At 41.2% G+C, this 20,191-nt stretch overlaps 1 long non-coding RNA gene across 1 annotated transcript in view; it reads left to right on the plus strand.

The window, feature by feature from the left end:
* Positions 1 to 653: 653 nt before the first annotated feature.
* Positions 654 to 20,191, plus strand: part of LOC120861504 — a 49,208-nt gene continuing 29,670 nt past the window's right edge. Inside the window, exons 1-2 of the long non-coding RNA XR_005720554.1 lie at positions 654 to 784; positions 10,779 to 10,849. This is a non-coding gene — a long non-coding RNA (uncharacterized LOC120861504). The remainder of the gene's footprint in view (positions 785 to 10,778; positions 10,850 to 20,191) is intronic.

The raw sequence follows: 20,191 nt of genomic DNA on the forward strand, positions 1-20,191 counted from the left end.
ACACACTCACATCCATTCCCTACACCCACTTCCCTTCTTCCAAGCCTTCACAGAGCTGTTCCCTCTGCTTAGACTGTCCTGCCTTTCTTTCCCATTTAAGAGAACCCCAACCCATCCTCCACAATGGGACAGTGACTTCGAAATCTTTGCTCCCTCTCCCAAGGAGGATTAGTTGCGTCCACTGCAGCATGTGTGATCAGTTTATCTTTCTATCAGAGCGCACATCCACCACTTGAGATTGGCATTTGCCTGCATGTGCCTCTTTGACCACTACTAGAATATGAACTCAAAATCAGGGTCTGGAACCTACCTCTGCATATCTGTTCTTCTAAGTACTTAGGGAGCGCACAGTGGGAGTTCAAAAAGTGCTTGTTGAATTCATGAATGAATTTCCTTTTAAATCAAGGTCGATATTTCATATGTCCTAGATTGTGAATGAACCATATGTACGTAAACACTGTGAAGTAACTGGCTCTTAGATGATTTTAAGAATGACCACGAAGAAAGGCTTCACTCACCCAAACAGTATTTTCAGAGACCTCGCCCGGATTCATCAGTTTCAGCCCAGGCAAGAGATGGCCCCGCCTCCCTGCCTGCCAATCAACCGGCCCTCGCGCCTGCGCAGACATCGCCCTCTCCCGAAGCCCCGCCCCAGTCGCGGGCGGTTAGATGTGGCGGGAGCTTTTCCTTCATTAGCTCGCCCACTATGACGATCACCTACAGCTGCATTGCAAATGGCCGAGCGGTCCTAGCGGAGCTGGCCCTAACCGGCGGGTCTTATCAGGTACCCCTCCGTCGGCTCCTCAGCCTTCGGCCTTCGCAGGTTCCACCTTTCGAGGGTGGCGCCCACCAGACCCGCCTTTCAGGACATGGCCCTGAAAGGCGGTCCCGAGCGGGCTGAAGGGCGTGAGGCCCCGCCCCCGTGAACGGCCAGGCTGGTGAGCCGTGAATCCCTGGCGGGAGCCACTCGCCCTTTCGGGCGGCCGAGCCGCAAGTGCGCCGCCCAGGGGTTAGTGTTGGTGCTGCACGCCCAGGGTGACTTGGCTGTCACGTTTAATTCCGGAGACCCCTTAAAGATTTTCTCTCCCCCGCGGAGAAATGGCCTGCAGTTCCACACACGTTTATTGAACATGTTTTAGTTGCAAAATCCCAGAGTCATGGTGTAAGGGATACAATGAAAACGGCGCCTGGAGCTGTCCTTTTGTACCCAAGGGCTGTGTTCAGTCCTCCTGCAGTGTGTAATAAGTATTTCAGTGGACGTAGATAGAGATTGCTACTGTAGCACTCAGGATGGATGACTGCTTGCCAACCAAAGAGATGATGGTGGGGTGCTTGGCTTAAAAGCATTACAAGAGTTCGCCGTAGCCTGAAATAGTATGGTGGGCTGGGGGAAACCTCAAGAACCTCAGGTGTGGCTTGAGCGCAGGGTCGCTAACGACGAGGTCAGAAAAGTGAACAGAGACTAGTTAATGAAAGGTCTTAGATTAGGCTGGTTCTCTTATCCTAGAGATACCAGGGAGCAGGACAAGATTTATAGAGAAATGACACAATCTGATCCATTTTCTGGAAAATTTGGTATGATTACAACATAGAAGATGGCTTAGAGGAAAGAGAGCCAGTTAGGATGGTGTTTTTATAGTTTATCTAGACAATCAAAGAGCCTGAGCTAAGGCAAAGACAATGCAGAAGGAAAGGAATGGACAGATACTAAACAGACTTTGCAAACTAGTCCTCAGGAGTTAATGACTGGTAGGATATGTAGGACAGAGAACAGGGCCATACTTAGGATGAATCTCAGGGTTTCTTTGTTTAATATTTGTTTATTTATTTGGCTATGCTGGGTCTTAGCTGAGGCATGAGGGATCTAGTTCCCTGACCAGGGATGGAACCTGGGCCCACTGCATTGGGAGCTTGAAGCTTTAGCCACTAGACCATCAGGGAAGTCTTCAGGGTTTTTGGTTTTTGTTGTTTCCTTTTTTTTTTTTTTAATCTTTTTACCCACAGCTTTATTGAGATATAATTGACATACAACAGTGCATAAGTTTAAGGTGTATAGTTTCTCCATTTGTTTTCTTAAGTGGTATGAAACAAGGGGGCAGCTACAGATGGAGGAATAGGATTGTGGGAGAAGGAGTTAGGAGAGGAACTGCAAGGGAGGAGAGTACAAGTTGGGACAAGTAGAATTTTGTGGCCAGTTGGAAACAGTCCATCTGTTTGTGTATTTATTCCTCCATCTTATTCCCAAAAGATTTAAGTTGTAAACATGTCCAGCGGGTCAGAGATAAAGATGGTAGAAGTGGGTGAGACTGCCCAAGAAAAGGAAAGAGAGTGAGACGAGAAGAGCACCAGAAGGCAGGACACTATTAAGAATAGAATAGAGAGACTTCCCTCCTGGCCCAGTGGCTAAGACTCCCATGTTCCCAATGCAGGGGGCCCAAGTTCGATCCCTGATCAGGGAACTAGATCCTGCATGTCACAACTAAGACTCAACATGGGAAAATAAATAATTCAATAAATATAAATGTAATTTAAAAAAATTTTAATAGAATAGAGAGTTGGGTCACCAAACAGGAGCAATGGTATTCTGAAAGCCAAGAGAAAAAAGTTACAAGAATGTTTTGTGCCCTAGAGAAGTTGAATAAGAGCCAACTTGGACAGTTAGGAAATGATAAGTGATCTTACTGATAGTGGTAGAGGTGGAGGAAGAAGACATTGCTTTAGGCTAAGTGGGGGGAAAGTGGAAACAATAACAGGTTTTATTTTCTTGGGCTCCAAAATCACTGCAGATGGTAACTGCAGCCATGAAATTAAAAGACATTTGCCTCTTGGAAGAAAAGTTATGACAGCATATTGAAAAGCAGAGACATCAGCTTGCTGACATAAAGTCAAAGCTATGGTTTTTCCAGGAGTCATGTACAGATATGAGAGTTGGACCATAAAGAAGGCTGAGGGCTGAAGGAGCATGAAGGATTGGAATCCAATGTGGCAGTAGAGAAGTGAGCCTTGGATTAGAGGAATGCGGTGCTTCTCTTGGGGAAAGGAGGGGTGTGGATGTAGACGTGGCTAAATTCATTCTTTCCTAGCAGATTCCTCCTCCTGTATTTCTAATGCTGCTGGACAGCTCTACCAAACCATTCAAACTGGAAACTGGGAGTCACTTTCCATTTTTCCCTCTTCTATACCCTCACATCTGTTCTAACGCTTTCTAATTGTGGCTCTGGAGAAGACTCTCGAGAGTCCCTTAGACAGCAGGGAGATCGAACCAGTCAATCCTAAAGGAAATCAGTCCTGAATATTCATTGGAAGGACTGATACTGAAGCTGAAACTCCAATACTTTGGCCATCTGATGTGAAGAGCCGACTCACTGAAAAAGACCTTGTTGCTGGGAATGATTGAGGATGGGAGGAGACCGAGGATGAGATGATTGGATGGCATCACCAACTCAGTGGATATGAGTTTGAGCAAACTCTGGGAAATAGTGAAGGACAGGGAAGCCTGGAGTGCTGCCCTCCATGGGGTTGCAAAGAGTCAGGCAAGACTTAGCAACTGAACAACAAGTGAATGGGAGATGGAAGCAGGGAGAATGAAGTTAGACTGTTCTTTCAAGAATTTAGAATGAGAGAGGGCAACAACTAGAAGAAGCTTGGTCCAGGAAAGGCTTCATTTGTTAATATAGGGAGAATTTTCACATGTTTGTAGGCTAATGGAGAGAAGACGTGGAAAATTTTGTGGAGAGGGCCGTTATTGAGAGAGTAAGACCTGAAGGAGCACAAAGGGTTGGAATCCAATGTGGCAGTAGAGAAGTGAGCCTTGGATTAGAGGAATGCGGTGCTTCTCTTGGGGAAAGGAGGGGTGTGGATGTAGACGTGGAACTTAGTCTCCTTCTGAGGCTAAATTATTCTTTCCTAGCAGATTCCTCCTCCTGTATTTCTAATGCTGCTGGACAGCTCTGCCAAACCATTCAAACTGGAAACTGGGAGTCACTTTCCATTTTTCCCTCTTCTATACCCTCACATCTGTTCTTTGCTGCCAAGTTCTATCATTTCCATCTTGTGAGTATATCTCGAATCCGCCTCCTTGTGTCAGAACCACATCTCATCACGGCCCTCATTATTTCTCATCAGGGTCATTGAAAATGTCCCCTAACTCATCTCCCAGACCTTGGCCTTGTTCCTCTCAAAACCAGCCTCCACACTGCTACTCAGGAGATTGTTCCTAAAAGCAAATATGATCATGTCACTCCCTTGCTTCAAATCATTGGGTGGCAACTGATTACTTTCATCATAAAGTTCACTGTCCTCAGACTGGCATTCACGGCCCTCCTGGTAGGGCTTCTCCATGACTATCTCCTCTTCCCCACCCCCAGGTGCTCCACCCACCCTGAACTTCACACCGCTCTCCAGTCTGACCAAGGTCTCCATTCACATCTCCTGTCCCTGCTCCCTAGAACCACTTGTCTCCATTTTTTAACAATATCACCTCTTCTGTGCTTGAGATGTTTCTGCATTCCTCCTCGAAGCTTCTTCAATGCCCAGGATAATTTACATCCCTTTAACAAACTACTTGCCAGGCTGAACTGGAATCTTCTTTTACTTATCAGTCTCTGCCATTGTATTTCTTCAGGACAGGGACTGTTTTCATCTCTGCCCTTACAGTGTATGATGCCTAGACATAGTAGATTCTCAATAACCATTTGATTAGTTCTGAAGATACAGGGTCAGAAGGTTGAAGGAGTTTATAAACCCAATGGACTGTCTGTGGACACTCAGAGAGATAAGAAAGTGGAAGGTAGTGGAGGACAGGATTAAAGGTCTGAAATGACTGCTGTGTGGAAGGCTGACCAGGGAGAAGAAGGCACTTTATGGGCCAGTTCTGTCATATATTCCTTCAGTGCTAAATATTGATGTCACAAATGTTTTATACTCATTAGAAAATACTAGTACCAACCTAACCAGTCCATTCTGAAGGAGATCAACCCTGGGATTTCTTTGGAGGGAATGATGCTGAAGCTGAAACTCCAGTACTTTGGCCACCTCATGCGAAGAGTTGACTCATTGGAAAAGACTCTGATGCTGGGAGGGATTGGGGGCAGGAGGAGAAGGGGACGACAGAGGATGAGATGGCTGGATGGCATCACGGACTTGATGGACATGAGTCTGAGTGAACTCTGGGAGATGATGATGGACAGAGAGGCCTGGCATGCTGCGAGATTCATGGGGTCGCAAAGAGTCGGACACAACTGAGCGACTGAACTGAACTGAACTGAACTGAGTACCAGCCAACGCTTAATCATGAAATCAAATAGAGCTGGACAGGACTGTAGAGATTATCTTTTTGTTTTGTTTTAAATTTTAATGGAGTACAATTTCTTTATAATGTTGTGTTAGTTTCTTTTTTTAACTTTTCCTTTGAACTGGGGGATTGCTGATAAACAAACAATATTGTGACAATTTCAAGTGAGCAACAAAAGGACCCAGCCATGTATACCATGTATCCATTTCCCCCCAAAGTTCCCTACCATCCTGGCCACCACACAACAATAATGTTGTGTTATTAATAGCTTCTTTGCAAAGGAAATGGCAACCTACTCCTGTATTCTTGCCTGGAGAATTCCGTGGACAGAGGAGCCTGGTGGGCTGCAGTCTGTGGAATCGCAAAGAGTTGGACACAACTGAACGCACAGCACATTAATAGCTTCTGCTGTACAGCAAAGTGAATTAGCTATATGTATACATGAACGCGTACATGCTAAGTTGCTTCAGTTGTGTCCGATTCTGTGCAAACCCGTAGACTGTAGCTCCCCAGGCTCTGCTATCCATGGGACTCCCCAGGCAGGAATACTGGAGTGAGTTGCCATTTCCTTCTCCATGGGATCTTTCCGACCCAGGGACCAAACCTGTCTCTTATGTCTCTTGCATTGGCAGGCAGGCTCTTTACCACTAGCGCCACCTCGGAAGCCCATACGTGTACATATACTCGCTTTTGCAGATTTCCTTCCCATCCATTTAGGTCACCACAGAGCATTGAGTCGAGTTCCCTGTGCTATACAGTAGGTTCTCATTCCAGTACTTAGTCACTCAGTCGTGTCCGACTCTTTGCGACCCCATGGACTGTAGCCCACCAGGTCCCTCTGTCCATGGGGATTCTCCAGACAAGAATACTTGCCATGCCCTCCTCCAGGGGATGGTTCCAACCCAGAGATCGAACCCAGATCTCCCACATTGCAGGCAGATTCTTTACCCTCTCAGTCACCAGTGAAGCCCAAGAATATTAGAGCTTTGCAACCCCATGGACTGTAGCCTGCCAGGCCCCTCTGTCCCTGGAATTTTTTCGTGCAAGAACATTGGAGTAGATTGCCATTTCCTTCTCCAGGGATCTTCTTGACCCAGGGATCAAACCCATGTCTCTTGGCGTCTCCTGTGTTGGCTGGTGGATTCTTTACCACTGTGCCACCTTGGAAGCCCATTTTATACATAGTAATCTCTCTGTGTTTGTGTCTCTGTTTCTTCTTGTAGAGCTCATCTTGCCCAATCCCATCATTCTTCACACAAGGAAACAGACGCAGACAAGTCATTTTCTTAAATTGTGAGCACTTCAATCCCAGAAACAGCACTACAGCCTCGTGTGTCAGTTATTTTATTGCCTCATGTTGCCACTTGCTTTGTTTCACATTTTTCTGATTTCATAGTTTACATTCTCTAAAAGAGACACTTTGGAAAAGCTAGGGGAATATGTTCCAGTGATGAGAACAGAGTAACTGAAAGATTATGTATTCTCTTAATTCCCTTAATGTTTCTTAGGAAATTATTTTCTAGAGAAAACACTTGGATTTTTAAGGTAATACCAAAAATTTCAAGTTTTACTCTCGCCCAAATCATTAATAATAAGCTCTTCTCTCCAAAAAGTTTTTATTTCAAGCATCATTTTCTGCAAATGGAAAAGTTAATCAGGAACATGCCTATTCAAGTCTTCTTAGGTCATTTTCAGGTTCCTTTCATGCTTCTAAAGTCAATTAATGGGATTCCATATAATTAGATATAGTTAAGATATTCTGGATAATCATGTGTGTGCTTGCTTGCTAAGTCTCTTCAGTCGTGTCTGACTCTTTGCACGGAGTGTAGCCCGCCAGCCTCCTCTCTTCATGGGATTCTCCAGGCAAGAATACTGGAGTGGGTTGCCATGCCCTCCTCCCTGAATAATCATAATACCTTGCAAATTTTCCCCAGAGAATGAGCCTTATAATAAACAGGTAGAAGAAATCTTAACAATTATTTTTTATACAAATACATCAGTGAATAATAATGAATACAATTTTTATCTTAATCAGAAAAAAGAAGACTGCATCGTTTATCAGAGACTAAAAGCTGAATTCTTTTAATCGATTAACATTTTACATATAGCTTCATGGAGGTCACTGAAAAGATGTTTGATTAGATAGTCCAATCCTCAGTCATATTCAGTTCAATTCAGTTCAGTTGCTAACTCATGTCCAGCTCTTTGTGACTCCATGGAGCACACCAGGCCTCCCTGCCCATCACCAACTCCCTGAGTTCACTCAAACTCATGTCCCTTGAATTGGTGATGCCATCCAACCATCTCATCCTCTGTCCTCCCCTTCTCCTCCCATCTTCAGTCTTTCCCAGCATCAGTGTCTTTTCCAAGGAGTCAGTTTTTCATATCAGGTGGCCAAAGGATTGCAGTTTCAGCTTCAGCATCAGTCCTTCCAATGAATATTCAGGACTGATTTGCTTGAGGATGGATTGGTTGGCTCTCCTTGGAGTTCAAGGGATTCTCAAGAGTCTTCTCCAATACCACAGTTCAAAAGCATCAATTCTTTGGCACTCAGCTTTCTTTATAGTCCAACTCTCACATCCATACATGACACCTGGAAAAACCATTGCTTTGACTAGATGGACCTTTGTCGGCAAAGTAATGTCTGCTTGTTAATATGCTGTCTAGGTTGGTCATAGTTTTTCTTCCAAGGAGCAAGCATCTTTTAATTTCATGGCTGCAGTCACCATCTGTGGTGGTTTTAAGGCCCCCAAATATAAAGTCTCTCACTGTCTCCACTGTTTCCCCATCTATTTCCCATGAAGAGATGGGACCGGATGCCACTTAGTTTTCTGAATGTTGAGTTTTAAGCCAACTTTTTCACTCTCCTCTTTCACTTTCCTCAAGAAGCTCTTTAGTTCTTCTTTGTTTTCTGCCATAAGGGTGGTGTCATCTGCATATCTGAAGTTATTGCTGTTTCTCTCAGCAGTCTTGATTCCAGCTTATGCTTCATCCAGTCCAGCATTTCTCATGACAAAGTCTGCATATAAGATAAATAAACAGGGTGACAATATATAGCCTTGACATACTCCTTTCCCAATTTGGAATCAGTCTGTTGTTCCATGTTCAGTTCTAACTGTTGCTTATTGACCTGGATACAGATTTCTCAGGAGGCAGGTCAGCTGGTCTGGTATTCCCATCTCTTGAAGAATTTTCCACAGTTTGTTGTGATCCACACAGTCAAAGGCTTTGGCATAGTCAATAAAGCAGAAGTAGATGTTTTTCTGGAGCTCTCTTGCTTTTTCAATGATCCAACAGATATTGGCCATTTGATCTCTGATTCCTCTGCCTTTTCTAAATTGAGCTTGAACATCTGGAAGTTCACGGTTCATGAACTGTTGAGAATTTTGAGAATTACTTTGCTAGTGTGTGAGATGAATGCAACTGTGTGGTAGTTTGAGCATTCTTTGGCATTGCCTTTCTTTGAGATTGAAAACTGACCTTTTCCAGTCCTGTGGCTACTGCTGAGTTTTCCAGATTTGCTGACATTGAGTGCAGCACTTTCACAGCATCATCTTTCAGGATTTGAAATAGCTCAACTGGAATTCCATCACCTCCACTAGCTTTGTTTGTAGTGATGCTTCCTAAGGCCCACTTGACTTCACATTCCAGGATGTCTGGCTCTAGGTAAGTGATCACACCATCATGATTATCTGGGTCTTGAAGATCTTTTTTGTATAGTTCTTCTGTGTATTCTTGCCACCTCTTCTTAATATCTTCTGCTTCTGTTATGTCCATACCATTTCTGTCCTTTATTGTGCCCATCTTTGCATGAAATGTTCCCTTGGTATCTCTAATTTTCTTGAAGAGATCTCTAGTCTTTCCCATTCTATTGTTTTCCTCTATTTGCACTGATCACTGAGGAAGACTTTCTTATCTCTCCTTGCTATTCTTTGGAACTCTGCATTCAAATGGGTATATCTTTCCTTTTCTCCTTTGCCTTTCACTTCTCTTCTTTTCATAGCTGTTTGTAAGGCCTCCTCAGACAACCGTTTTGCCTTTTTGCATTTCTTTTTCTTGGGGATGGTCTCAATCACTGCCTTCTGTACAATGTCATGAACCTTTGTTCATAGTTCTTCAGGAATTCTGTCTATCAGATCTAATCCCTTGAATCTATTTGTCACTTCCACTGTATAGTCATAAGGGATTTGATTTAGGTCATACCTGAATGGTCTAGTGGTTTTCCCTACTTTCTTCAATTTAAGTCTGAATTTGGCAATAAGGAGTTCATGATCTGAGCCACAGTCAGCTCGTGGTCTTGTTTTTGCTGACAGTATGGAGCTTCTCCTTCTTTGGCTGCAAAGAATATAATCAATCTGATTTCAGTATTTACCATCTTATGATGTCCATGTGTAGAGTCTTCTCTTGTGTTGTTGGAAGAGGGTGTTTGCTATGACCAGCACATTCTCTTGGCAAAACTCTCTTAGCCTTTGCCCTGCTTCATTCTGTAATCCAAGGCCAAATTTGCCTGTTACTCCAGGTATCTCTCGGAGAAGGCAATGGCACCCCACCCCAGTACTTTTGCCTGGAAAATCCCATGGATGGAGGAGCCTGGTAGGCTGCAGTCCATGGGGTCGCTAGGAGTTTTACTTTTCACTTTCATGCATTGGAGAAGGAAATGGCAACCCACTCCAGTGTTCTTGCCTGGAGAATCCCAGGGACGGGGGAACCTGGTGGGCTGCCGTCTCTGGGGTCGCACAGAATCGGACACGACTGAGGCAAGTTAGCAATAGCAGCCAGGTATCTCTTGACTTTCTACTTTTGCATTTCAGTCCCCTATAATGAAAAGGACATATTTTGGGGGTGTTAGTTCTAGAAGGTCTTGTAGGTCTTCATAGAATCGTTCAACTTCAGCTTCTTCAGCATTATTGGTTGGGGCATAAGCTTGGGTTACTGTGATATTGAATGGTTTGCCTTGGAAATGAATAGAGATCATTCTGTCATTTTTGAGACTGCACCCAAGTACTGCATTTCAGACTCCTTTGTTGACTATATTAATAATAACCAGTCATATTAATAATGTGTTATAAAAATGACTAATTAGTATATCTTATATTTGCACACTTATATGTATACAAACAAAGTATATGTATATTTAGTAGTAGTAATGTCAGTTGCTCAGTCATGTCCAACTCTTTGGGACCCCATGGACGGTAGCCCACCAGGCTCCTCTGTCTATGGAATTCTCCAGGCAAGAGTACTGGAGTGGGTTGCCATTCCCTTCTCCAGGGGATCTTCCCAAACCAGGGATGTAATTTTAATATATTCCTTCAGATTCATATGAATATTTCATGATAACTTGTCTCTTACCATGCATTATGAATAACTACCCATTAGTTCTCCTAGTAAACAGTTGTTCCTTAATTTAAAAAAAGTTCATAAATTAAGGAGATGAATAATGAACAGCAGTACAATCTTCTATATAAATGCTAACAATTTTTTTTAGGAAGCAACAGCAGCAGTGCTTAAGCTAGTACTTCTTAGAGCTGAACCAAAGACCATAATTCAAATGGGAAGGTAAGTTATATTCTAATAAAGTCTACTTTTTAATCATTACCAGCTGATAACTGGGCTGGGTTTCCCTGGTGGCTCAGTAGTAAAGAATCCACCTGCCAATGCAGAAGATGCAGGTTCAATCCGTGGGTCAAGAAGATCCCCTGGAGAAGGAAATGGCAGCCCACGCCAGTATTCTTGCCTGGGAAATCCCATGGACAGAGGAGCCTGACAGCCAGCAGTCCGTCCATGGGGTTCAACTCTTTTGAACTAGCGACTAAACAACCACCACCACAAACTGATAATTATAATGATAATCACATGGGGGAAATATTTATCACACGGGCTCTTGATTGAATCCTCAGAAATGAAGGTATAAAATTATGAATGGTAAGGATGACACTAAATTCAAGAAAGTGGTTACCTCTACAAAGAGAAGGGAGAAGAAATTGAGAAAGGGTATGTGGGGGACATTAATTGTATCTGTAACATTTTGACTGGACAGTAGGGCTACGAATGTTCTTCTTATCTTATTCTCTGTACCTTTTTTGGTATACCAAAATATTTCATTAATAAAAAGGGCAATTTCCACTTGAGTTCAGTTCAGTTCAGTTCAGTCGCTCAGTCATGTCTGACTCTGCGACCCCATGAATCGCAGCATGCGAGGCCTCCCTGTCCATCACCAACTCCCGGAGTTCACCCAGACTCACATCCATCAAGTGGGTGATGGCATCCAGCCATCTCATCCTCTGTCATCCCCTTCTCCTCCTGCCCCCAATCCCTCCCAGCATCAGAGTCTTTTCCAATGAGTCAACTCTTCACATGAGGTGGCCAAAGTACTGGAGTCTCAGCTTTAGCATCATTCTTTCCAAAGAAATCCCAGGGTTGATCTCCTTCAGAATGGAATGGTTGGATCTCCTTGCAGTCCAAGGGACTCTCAAGAGTCTTCTCCAACACCACAGTTCAAAAGCATCAATTCTTCGGCACTCAGCTTTCTTCACAGTCCAACTCTCACATTCATACATGACCACAGGAAAAACCATAGCCTTAACTAGACGGACCTTTGTTGGCAAAGTAATGTCTCTGCTTTTGAATATGCTGTCTAGGTTGGTCATAACTTTTCTTCCAAGGAGTAAGCGTCTTTTAATTTCATGGCTGCAGTCACCATCTGCAGTGATTTTGGAGCCCAAAAAAATAAAGTCTGACACTGTTTCCACTGTTTCCCCATCTATTTCCCATGGAGTGATGGGACTGGATGCCATGATCTTCGTTTTCTGAATGTTGAGCTTTAAGCCAACTTTTTCACTCTCCTCTTTCACTTTCATCAAGAGGCTTTTTAGCTCTTCACTTTCTGCCATAAGAGTGGTGTCATCTGCATATCTGAGGTTATTGATATTTCTCCCGGCAATCTTGATTCCAGCTTGTGCTTCTTCCAGCCTAGCGTTTCTCATGACATACTCTGCATAGAAGTTAATAAGCAGGGTGACAATATACAGCCTTGACGTACTCCTTAAAATATCTTTAATAAGATCATTCTACTTTACGTGAGACATTACATGATGTGGCTTAAACCATGTAATGTCCCAAGTAAATATTTTGCTAGTAAAAGAACAAGTGCGGAATAGTGAAAGTGAAAGTCACTCAGTAGTATCTGACTCTTTGTGACCCCATGAACTGTAGCCTGCCAGGCTCCTCTGTCCATGGAATTCTCCAGGCCAGAATACTGGAGTGGGTAGCCATTCCCTTCTCCAGGGGATCTTCCCAACCCAGGAATCAAAACCAGGTCTCCCGCATTTCAGGTGGAAGGCTCTTTACCATCTGAGCCACCAAGGAAGTCCAATTTCTCTTTTTTTTTAGACTCATCATTGTTTTTTAAAGAGGAGATTTGTTTTAGCTTACACTTAATGTAAAGACACATTAAATGAATGCACAGTTTTATGAAGTTTCTCAAAGGACTCACTCCCAGCAACCAGCTGCAACTGCCAACTAAGCCAAAGAACAGATCTCTGCCAACTACCCCAAAAACTCCCCACCATGATACCCCATTCACAACTTCCTCCCTCTCCCCCAAATCAACAACCATTCCAACTTCTGCAGCAGTCACTTATGCTATTTCTTCATCACCTCAGTACCTGAATATGCATCTTCAGGCAAAAGACCCTAGTCCCGCCCATTTTTTAGTTGGTGTCTTTTAAGTCTCTTTAATCCACATATTGCCCTTAGATCCCTTTCCTTTCCTTACAATTTATTGTTGAAGAATCTACAGAGTTTCCTACAGTCTGGTTTTGCTGATTGCATATTCAAAATGAAGTTCATCCTGATCAAAGCAGTTGGATCCAGTGACTTGATCCCTTTGGCAAGACTGTAGGTTTTTCATCAGTTTTTGATCTGAGGGTGCATAATTCTGCCTTCTGGCATACTAGAGGCCATTGATACTCACGGCCTACACCGTAGAGCCATTAATTTATTGGGGGTTGCAAAATAGTGATATTCTAGTTTTGTTTTACTTACTAGCTGGAATGATCTGAAAAGGGGATTCTCTCCTCTATCTGCCTACCTATATCAAACATTCTAAGTTGAATCTTTTGAGGACCTCTTCCCTGGTCTCCAGACTTGTATACCCAACCATTCATTCCATATCTCTGCTGCTGCTGCTAAGTCGCTTCAGTCGTGTCCGACTCTGTGCGACCCCATAGACGGCAGCCCACCAGGCTCCCCCATCCCTAGGATTCTCTAGGCAAAAACACTGGAGTGGGTTGCCATTTCCATATCTCTATAGGATGTCTAATGGGCATCTCCAACTTAGGTTCGAAGTCAAGCCTCCTCTTGGAGTTGTCCCCACATCACCTCTCCAGTTCCTCAGGTCTAAAACTTCTATGATCCTTGATTTTTATCTCTTTTACTTCCAAATCTAACCCATCAGCAACTTCTATTGTCTTTCCCTTCCAAATATATCCACAGTCTGACTGCCTCCACCACCATCTCTTGCTGGGGTTACTTGACATCAAGTTAGATTATTTTTTTCTTCTTCTTCTTTTTGTTTTTTATTTTTAAGGGTTGCACTCTTAAAGTTTGACTTTAATGATATTTTGTCATTATGTAAAATGATAAAATTTATACAGTTCCGGAGTCAAATCTACAAAACGAGTTTCCTTCAAGCAGTCTCATTTTTGTTCCTTTCTTCATACTACTCTCTCTCCCTCTGTGTAGGTAACTATTTTGACTAAGTTTTTAGTTTATCATTTTCTTTTTTTTCTTTCCTATAAGAGATGCATCCATATATTTGTATTTCCTTTATGGTAGCATACGAGAATGACAGATAAATGGTAGTACATCATAAGCACTTTTCTCCGCCTTGCATTTGTCAGTTAACAGTATATCCTAGACATCATGTATTCAGGTTTTTTAATCTTTAAGGACATTTCTGAATGTTATTCACTAAGCATACTAAACATAAATTTAAAATCACATCCAGTATCAATTTACTTCAAATCACATATGTAATTTTTGAAGAGATGATAGAATTAGAAACTCTTTTCCTATAAAGACTCTCCCCAATTTAAAAATAAAAATAAAAATTTTTAAAATCACTAAGTCATGTCTGACTCTTTGTGACCCCATTGACTACCAGGCTTCTCTGTCCGTGGAATTCTCCAGGCAAGAATACTGGAGTGAGTTGCCATTTCCTTCTGCAGGAGATTTTCCTGACCCAGGGATCAAACCCATATCTCCTGCTTGGAGGTGGATTCTTTACCACTGAGCCACCTGGGAAGCCCTAGTGTATATTATGCATGTCAACTAATACCATCATTAAAAATATTTGTAGTATATTGTATTCATGATATATATGAGAGATTTGTTTTGAAAGCGTGCATATTTTAAATTTTCTACCTCTGGGATTATCTTTTCTACATGTTTTGCCATTCCTCATTCTCATATATATCCAGTTTAGCATTTGAACATGTCTGTTGCCTATATAACCACTTGGATATAGAGTGTTCAAAAATGACTAGATTAAAGCCTAGGCACCAAGCAACTATTTTGCTACATCCCTAAATTTTCTGGATTGCTGGGCAGTAAAGATGGTGACACTCTCCAAAAATCTTATATCCTCCTAAAATGTCTGAGAAGGTACAAAAGGTACTGAGAAGCTAAGTGGTCTAAAAAAACGTACACTTTGGATAACTATGCTGCTGCTGCTGCTGCTGCTGCTGCTAAGTCGCTTCAGTCATGTCCGATCCTGTGCGACCCCATAGACGGCAGCCCACCAGGCTCCCCCATCCCTGGGATTCTCCAGGCAAGAACACTGGAGTGGGTTGCCATTTCCTTCTCCAATTGGATTACTATGGGGAAGTTTAATTCCACCCCCCCCAACTCATGTTCTCCAGAATATTTGATCTTTGCAGTTTATGACTTTTAAATTCTAATCTGTCATGATAGAAAGCCAAGAACTGCCAAAATTAAATATGTCTACCTAAAAATATAAGAATACTAAAAATCAGTGAACAAATAGAATTTTCTGTTTGATCAGAATCTAGATGTAACCTTGGAATGTGACTTCCATCAAAGGCATGTCAAATATGCATATATATGATTAAATTATTACACTTTCCTCTGTTGTAATTTATTTTTCTTGATGCAATGTTAAATAGATATTCACATTTTAGAGAGTTTTTATCTAACATAATTTAATTCTTCAAATGTATGAAAGATTTTCTAGTTATTCTGATTATAAAAAGTTATCTACATAGTTTTTATACTATTAATGAAAGCTTGAAAACAAAATTCAATTCTCTGTATCAGTACTTAATTTCTTTAATATTATATGTAAATGAATGTATTCTTTTCAAAGCTTTGTTTACCATACTCTCTTTATTGATGGAATCACTTACCTTTGTGCCTCAGACAATGCCTTAGATATTTTAACACCATCTGCATTTCTTAAAAATGTAAGTAATTTCTTATACTACTTTGACTTTTTCAATTACTGAAATTATAAGGTCTGATTTATAGTTTATTAGTAGTAATGTCCCTAGCCAAGAGCAGATCAGCCATCTGTCCATATAGCAGAGCCGTTAATGACCTTCAGAGATTTCTCACCCTCACCCTTCACCTATCTCCTGCCTCTACACATCCTCTGACTCTAAAGCAAGATCTGCAAAGACAATCAACCCAGATCTATCAGAATCTCTCTTTATATTTCTTTTGTCCTTTCAAAGTAAAAAAACTTAAGCTTTAGAATCAATAATATTTAGTATGCTTTCTCAATAGCATATGTATTTAATTTTGAAACACATGTAAGATACTTCTGGCAGAAAATGTCAATCAATTACAAGAGTTAAAAAAAATTTTTTAATCATTCATACTACCTTTGTTGTTGTTTTAGTCACTAAGTCGTACATGACTCTTTTTCAACCCTATCTGCTGTAGCCCACCAGGCTCCTCTTGTGCATGGAATTCTCCAGGCAAGAATACTGGAGTGGATTGTCATTTCCTTCTTCAGGGGATCTTCCTGACCCAGAAATCAAACCTGACTCTCCTGCACTGCAGATAGATTCTTTTATCACTGAGCCACCTGGGAAGCGCTACACTACCTTCAGGGAATGTTTTATGTAAAAGTTACCAAAAAATATAAAATATAAATAATTATGTGTGTGTACTTATGTAGATACATGAGATTTTATAAATTTCTTAAAAGGTAATTAACATCTCTAATAGCTATCATCTGTTACTGATGATTACCCAGAATTTGATAACTGCAGTCCATGGGGTTGAAAAGAGTCAGACACGACTGAGCAACTAAGCAACAACAACAAGAACAAGATTGTGAAAGGCAGTCTCAGAGACAGACTAGGAATAAACATTATTCTAGTAATTTTATGATCCAGATGGTATGCTTGTTTCTTATTTTAAAAAGTAAATAATATTAATCTCCAATCTTATTCACAAGTATATAATTTAGGATAAGTATTTTAACAAAGAAATATTAATGGAAAATCAATCAAGTATACTATACTTATTAATAGATATTCTCCAGTCATATTCATGAATCATTCATAGATTTTATTTGCTTAGTTTACCAACTTGTTTTAACACAACTCAAATCATAACCACATAGAATCAAGGAGTATAAGGCCTAATATTGTAATTCACTCTACCTTTATGCCTAGACAGTTGTTAGCACCTACATGATAAACACTGTTAGCCGTTTAACTGACTAGAATTTTTTTTCCCCTCTCTGCCATTATGGAAGAACATCTCAACTTTACCAACTTTTCAAAATCAGGTAACACAAAATTGCCCAACTGCATGATTTTTACCACTGCTTCTGAGATGATACAACATTAAGTACAAACAGCTGTCAGAATTCCTTCTTGAAGCTTTGAAATGTCATTTAACAACCCTATAGGGTTAACATTTGGGTGGGTTTGTTTTGTTATCATTGAATGGATTTTGAAAGTAAGGCAAGAGGGGAAAATGAAAGGCACTTATTTAGAGAATATGATAGACCCCCTATCTTTCCTTGTCTGCCAGAGGTAACATCTGTGGGTCCCCTCAAGTCCTGAGAAATATCAACACCAAAGAATCATATCTCATGATATGAGATATGAGCAGTTTTCATTATACTGCATCTTTAAAATAGAAACATACCCTGCCACTAAAAATCTAGAACTGTTATCTCTTATTGCAAGTTTCTACCAAACTTGGCTTCAAATTAACACTTGTTCTGTAATTCTCCGGTTGAAATTATCTATACAGTTTAAATATTTCCATTGATTTCTCCAGGTTAGTGAGACTTTTCTGAAAAATCCTTTGATGTCACAAGAACATTTTTCTCCTTCAAATGCAGTTGCTGCAGATTTTCAACAAGTATTAGGAAAGTTTATGGTATGTAACCTCTAACTGTATTCTCTAAACATTGTCAGGGAGACTTCCCCGGTGGTCGACTGGGTAGGACTCCAGCCTCCACTGCAGGGTCCCAGATTCAGCCCCTGGTCAGGGAGCTGTGATTCTCCAAGCCATGCAGCGTGGCCAAAAAAAAACTTGTCAGTATCACTTCTGACAAATCAGTTAGGAGTTTAAGAGCTGTTAAGATGAATGAGAACTAAGAACTTTTATCTTTCTATAATGGTAAGGAAAGATATCCATGACATATTGGTAAGTGAATAAAGCAAGATAGAGAAAATATATATGGCATTACTATTATTTACTTACCATCCTGATATACAACCATTTTAAGCAAGAGGAATAAATACAAATATATGTTTTGCTTATAGTGAAAAAGGGGAGGATGGAGAAACAAGGGAAGGATAAGCTGAAAACATGCCTCTATAAGGATGAGAATAGAAATTAGACCTCTGTGAATGAAACCTGTCTTGCAAATTTGACTTGGAACCACATAAACATTTTATACAGTTTTAAAAATTGTAAAATATGTACACAATCATTCTGTACATATTTTACATAAATATAAAATTATTAAATATTTTAAAAGTAGGCCCTCAGCAGAAATTAACATTGTAAATCAACTATACTTCAATAAAATTTGTTTTAAAAAGGAGTCCTGGGACTTCCCTGGCAGTCCACTGATTAAGGTTCCACACTTCCACTGCAGAGGTGTGGGTTTGATCCCTGGTCTGGGACCTAAGATACCACATGCCACATGGCACAGCCAAATATTAAAAAAAAAATAAAAGTAGTCCCTAATAAGTGAAATAAAACAGTGACAAGAAGACAAATGATGTGTGGTTCGACTTACATGAGGTACATAGCGTAGTCAGATTTAGAGACAGAAAACAGAAGTTTGGTTGCCAGAGCCTGGGTGGAAGGGAGCAGGAAGAATTGTGTTTAATGGATACAGAGTTTCAGTTTAGGGAAATAAAAAAATCCTGGACATAGATGGTGGTGACAGTTGTACAGCAATCTGAGTATACTTAATGCACTGAACCATACAGTTAAAATGGTTAAAATTATACATTTTATAAAGTTTTTTCTTTTCTTGAAGTATAGTTGCTGTACAATATTGTGTAAATTACTGTGGTACAAGATAGTGATTCACAATTTTTAAAGGTTATACTCCATTTATAGTTATTATAAAATATTGGCTGTATTTCCTATGTTGTACAATATGTCCTTGTAGCTTATTTTATACTTAATAATTTGTACCTCTTAATCTCCTACACCTACCTCTCCCTCCTGCCTTTCCTGTCCCCACTGGGAGCCACTAGTTTGTGCCTTATATCTGTTAGTCTGCTTCTTTTATGTTTTATACACTAGTTTGTTGTATTTTTTAAATTCCACATGAGTGATATCACATAGGATTTCTCTTTCTCTAGCTGACTTATTTCACTTAGCATATCGCACTCCAAGTCCATTCATGCTGCTGCAAGTGGCAATATTTTATTCTTTTTTAAAAATTGTATTTACTTATTTTTGGCTGTGCAGGGTCTTCATTGCTGCACAAGGGCTTTCTCCAGTAGCCATGTGCGGGGAGCTACTCTTCCTTGTGGTGCACAGACTTATTGCAGTGGCTTCTCTTGTTGCAGAGCACGGGCTCTAGAGCACACGAACTTCAGTAACTGCAACACGAGGGCTCAGTAATTCCAGCTCACGGGCCCTCGAGCATGGGCTCAGTAGTTGTGGCACAGGGGCTTAGTTGCAGTTGTGGCATCTGGGATTCTTCCTGGACAAGGGATTGAACCTGTGTGCCCTGCATTGGCAGGCAGACTCCCAACCTCTCTGGACCACCACGGAAGCCCCATGGTTTTGTTTTTAAGAAAAAACAAGGCCATAGATTTTAGAGGTACAAACTCAAGCATTTACAGATTAAAATAATAGACTGCCTAGGATTTCCTTTAAAATAAAACATTTGGGGAAGGGGTAATCAGTAGTAGGGGCTTCCCTCGTGGTTCAGACAGTAAAGAACCTGCCTGTAGTGTGGGAGACTGGGTTCAGCCCCTGAGTTGAGAAGATCCCATTGGAGAAGGGAATGGCTACCCACTCCAGTCTTCTTGCCTGGAGAATCCCAACAGAGGAGCCTGGCGGGCTACAGTCCATGGGGTCACAAAGAGATGCAACTGAGCAACTAACACTTTGACTTTTCAATCAGTAGTAAGACAGATAGAAATAAGATTGGCCATGTGTTGATAACTGCTGAAACTAGGTGATGGGTACACTAAACAATTCACTCTTTCTGTATATGTTTGAACTCTTCCATTAAAAAAAAAAAAATTGGCTACACCTTGCAGCTTGTGAGATCTTATTTCCCCAACCAGGGATCAAACCCTTGCCTCCTGCAGTGGAAGCTCAGACTCCAAACCACTGGACCACCAGGGAATTCCCCATAATAAAATGTTTTAAGTATGC

This window comes from Oryx dammah, unplaced genomic scaffold (genome assembly GCF_014754425.2).
Source record: "Oryx dammah isolate SB20612 unplaced genomic scaffold, SCBI_Odam_1.1 HiC_scaffold_3, whole genome shotgun sequence".
NCBI lineage: Eukaryota > Metazoa > Chordata > Mammalia > Artiodactyla > Bovidae > Oryx > Oryx dammah.